The 4,365-nt window shown below is 43.9% G+C and overlaps 1 non-coding gene across 1 annotated transcript; it reads right to left on the bottom strand.

Moving 5' to 3' along the window:
- Positions 1–3,195: 3,195 nt before the first annotated feature.
- On the bottom strand, positions 3,196–3,302 carry LOC143652920 (U6 spliceosomal RNA). Its single transcript, XR_013160967.1, has one exon. It is a non-coding gene; the product is annotated as a U6 spliceosomal RNA (small nuclear RNA).
- Between the last annotated feature and the right edge of the window lie 1,063 nt (positions 3,303–4,365).

The raw sequence follows: 4,365 nt of genomic DNA, 5'->3' as shown, positions 1-4,365 counted from the left end.
TTCTTGCAGCAGCTCAGCAGCCCACAGTTCCCCTCCATTCCTCAGTCGTTGTACCCTTAGGCCACCTCCATGCATTGTGAATTGTGAACACTGTCACCATAAACACCAGAGTGCAAATGTCCACTCCTTTTCCCATGCTCAGTTCCTCCAAGTGCATATCTTGCAATGGGGTTGCAGGATCATATGGCAACCCCACCGCTAGCCTCCTATGGAACCACCATGCTGCCCTCCAAGGGACTGCACCTCTCAGCTTCCCTACCAACAGTGAATCAGCACATCTCTTTCTCCACATTTTCTCCAGCATTTGTTCCTCTCTGTTCATTTTTAATCAGTTTTATTATCACATCATACAATCCAACCTAAGTATGTAGACATGCTTTACCACCATAATCTATATGAAGACATTTCCTTTTCTTTGGCAGATAATCCATACCCCTACCCCACGTCCCCCACTTGTTGACACTTAGTTTTGGTATAATGCCTTTGTTACATTCAGTAGAAAGATATTACAGTGTTACTGTTGACTACAGACCCTAACGTGCATTGATTGTATTTTTTACCTGTATACCATCCATTTTCAACACCTTATAATGTTAACATTCATTTGTTCCCCCTCATGCAAAAACGTTTTTATATTTGTACATTTACTCACCATCACTGACCACTCTAGATTTTGCAAAGTTATACAATCAAGTCTTTATCTTCTATCTTTCCTTCTGGTGCCTTACATGCCCCTAACCTTCCTCTTTCAACCACACTCACACTCATTTTTGTTCAGTGTGTTTACAATATTGTGTTGCCATAAGATAGTATTGTGCTATCCATTTCTGGATCTATACAATCAATCCTATTGAACCTTCTATATTCCTTTAGCATCGAATGCCCAATCTCTACCCTTTGTCTATCTCTTGATATCCTGTGTTCTCAAGTTCACTCATTAATGTTAGTTCATATTAGTGAGGCCACATAGTATTTTTTCCTTTTGTTCTTGGCTAATTCACTCAGTGTAATGTCTTCAAGTTTCATCCATGTTGTTACATGCTTTATGACTTTATTCTGTCTTACAGCTGTGTAATATTCCATTGATGTAGGTACCATAGCTTGTTTACCCAGTCTCTGTTGATGGACATTTGGGCTATTTCTATCTCTTGGCAAGCGTAAATAATATTGCAATAAATATCGGTGTGCAAATGTCCATCTGTGTCCTTACCTTCAGTTCCTCTGAATATATACTTAGCATTGGGATTGTTAGATCATATGGCAATTCTAAACAAGCTTCCTGAGGAACCACCAACCTGCCTGACAGAGTGGTTGTACCATTTTACGTTCCCACCAATAGTGGATAAGTGTGCCTCTTTCTCCACATCCTCTCAAGCACTTGTTATTTTCTGTTTTATTGATAGGTAATATCAACTTTTAACTTGTTGACATATTTGAAACAAATGAGCTTCCCACCCACCCTCTCCGGCCCCCTCTCTGCTAGTTTGTGACTGGCAATTGTCTAGAGAAGCAGTACATTGAGCAAGCTGCAGTCTTCCAAAGTCATCCATGTTTTTATTTAAATCTTGACCTGTGTTTTAGTTTCCTTGGTTGTTCAAACAAATGAGTCAGTTTAAACAATGGGGATTTATTAGCTCACAGTTTTGAGGTGAAGAGAAAGTCCAAATCAAGACTTTATTAAGCCTTCATCAAGGCGATGCTTTCTTCCAGAAGACCAGTGTTCTGGGGTTGGCAATCTTTGGTTCCTCTGTCACATGGCAAAGCACATAGTGCTCTCTCCTGGCCTCTCAGTTCTCTTTCGGGTCTCCTTGAATTTTAGCTTCTTATTTCCTGTCACTTTCTCTAATTGCCTGATTTTCATTCTATTTATAAAGGACTCCAATAATAGGATTAAGACCCATCCTGATTGAGGTGGGTCACCCTTTAACTGAAGTAGCCTCATCAAAAGGTCCTCCTTACAATGGGTTCACACCCACAGGAATGGATTACATTTAAGAACATGTTTTTCTGGGGTGCACACAGTTCTAAACCATCAAGCCTGTGTCACAGACAATTTTGCAGTGGGCCCAGCATCACTTGGGGTTGCCTTCAATGGGTGATTCATATATTCAAGAGCTCTGCCTTCCTTGCAACGTGCTCCATCAGCCTCCCAATTCACTTGGCTCCCTAATGGACTCCAAAAAGTTAAGGTGTAGATTTCAGGCCTTGCCCACACCCCACTATACATCTAAGTCTGCAGCCATGGTTTTGAGATGAATCTGCACTTTAACTGTGTCAACAAATTTAACCCTATAAAAACCTTGTGAGTAGGGACTCTTCTGGTCTCCATTTTACAGATGAGGAGGCTGATATTTGGGAAGATTTAGAAACTTGCCTGCGATCATTCATAGGTAGAGCTGGACAATGGGGCCAGATGGTCTAACTCCAGAGCCCAGGCAGGTTGCCTACAAGCTGTGCTTGCCCAGTTCCCTGCCACGTGAAGGTAGGCCAGCCTGCAGTGCCTCCCCAGTGCCAGAGAGAACACGGACAGGCACAGGCACACTTACCTGATGTGCCTCTTGTCTGAACTCAGATCAGGCTGCCACCCAGGAAAAGAGGGGGGCAAAGGAGATACTGACCTGGCTTACTGAGTCTGCTGCATGGAAGAGAGGTGGGAGAGAAAAACAGAAGCTGTGTGAAGTGTGGTAGGTTGAATCAGGTATCCTCCAAAGCATGCTTTTTGTCTTAGTCTATGTTCCTGGTGGTGTGAGCCCATTGCAAAGAGATCTCTTAAGGATGCTGTTTTAGTTAGGGTGTGACCCAAGTGAATGAAGGTGAGCTTTTATCTCATTACTGAAGTTCTTTATAAGCAGAAGAATTAAGATAGAGAAAGAGGATGCCATGGGAAGAGCTGGAAGCCGGAAGTCAGTGGGAATCCAGAAGAGAAAAGAGAGGACATGACCATGTGACGGGAAAGCCAAGGAACCCAAGGATTGCTGTCCAGTCAAAATGCTACTGACCTGGTGAGGATACAAGTTGTCCAGTCTCTGAAACCACAAGACAATTAATTCTCACTGTTTAACCCTTTGTGTGGTCTTTGTCATAGCAGCCTGGAAACGAAGATAACTAGCCTCCCCCAGGAACCAAGCTCAGTACAGGCCTGCATCCAGTGTGGTGGGAGACTGCGGCCTCTTAACATCTTTTTTTTCTTCTAAAAATAATATGGAACGCTTCATGAATTTGCACGTCATCCTTGCACAGGGGCCATGCTAATCTTCTCGGTATCGTTCCAATTTTAGTATATGTGCTGCCAAAGTGAGCACCCCTTAACGCCTTGAGCTTGGCCACATCACAGGAGCTTCTCTTGTTCCTCTGACTCTCCACCTGAGCTCTGTCCTGTTGGGAGGCAATTCTCAGTGAGTCTCTCACATTTTGCACATCTTAGGGGCAGAGGCACTGGCTGCCTTTTGTTCTGGACTGTCTTTTCAAGGATGTTTGCACAGCAAATAGGCTGGGAAGATACAGTGTCTCCCTCTGAGGCAAACGGCAGATTTATTAGCTGTCCAGGATAATATAGATAATGTCTCTTTCTGGAACAAAACTGGGGCAGGCACACTAGCAGTCCATTATAAAAGAATGAGGTTTCATGGTTCCCCAGCTGTGATGCAAACCCAGAGCAGACACAGCATTCACCCGTATTACCACCATGGGATTTGGGGGGCAGGGGATGGGAAGAATCAACGCAAACATGAAGCTCATGATCCCTACTCTGCTGTGAGTGATAAAGTCCCTTTTCTTTGATCCAGGCATCCTGTGTCTTCTGCCAGCTTCTACGTAACTGTGGCAGGCTAACTTTTTAACATTGCGAGAAAGGTAAGATCTCAGAGCCTTCATTGTTCGTGACAATTTTTGATGATTAGAACAGGGTGCTGACAGAGACACGGCTTTCTCTTCGCTTCACACGGGCTGACCAACAGTGTTCTTCAGAAAAACAGAACTGACAGGATATATGCATGTGTGTAGATAGGAGGAGATTAAGTATAGGGGTTGGTCCATGTGACCATGGGGCTAAGCAAGTCTGAATTCCGTAGGGCTGACCACAAGTGGAAAACTCTGACGGAGGTAATGATGAATTCCCTAGGAAAAGCTAGCTGACTGAAGTAGAGATTAAGATTCTATATTCTGACTGCTGAAATCCTCAGTCCTCCCTTTAAGGCTTTCAACTGACTGGGTGAGGAACCAGGAGGCCAGACTGGAGGCTCTGCCAGCCTGTGTCCTGAATGATCTAGATCTTATGTGGGTTGTCTACAACAACTGTAAACAAACTTTCTTTCCGGGGTTGCCACGTGCACCCTTGGAATTGTACTTCTCGTGTAACCAAGCATT

Source organism: Tamandua tetradactyla, chromosome 12 (genome assembly GCF_023851605.1).
Source record: "Tamandua tetradactyla isolate mTamTet1 chromosome 12, mTamTet1.pri, whole genome shotgun sequence".
In the NCBI taxonomy this organism is placed as follows: Eukaryota; Metazoa; Chordata; class Mammalia; order Pilosa; family Myrmecophagidae; genus Tamandua; species Tamandua tetradactyla.
The sequence above is the reverse complement of the archived record's forward strand: the minus strand, read 5'-3'. Positions and strand labels throughout refer to the sequence as shown.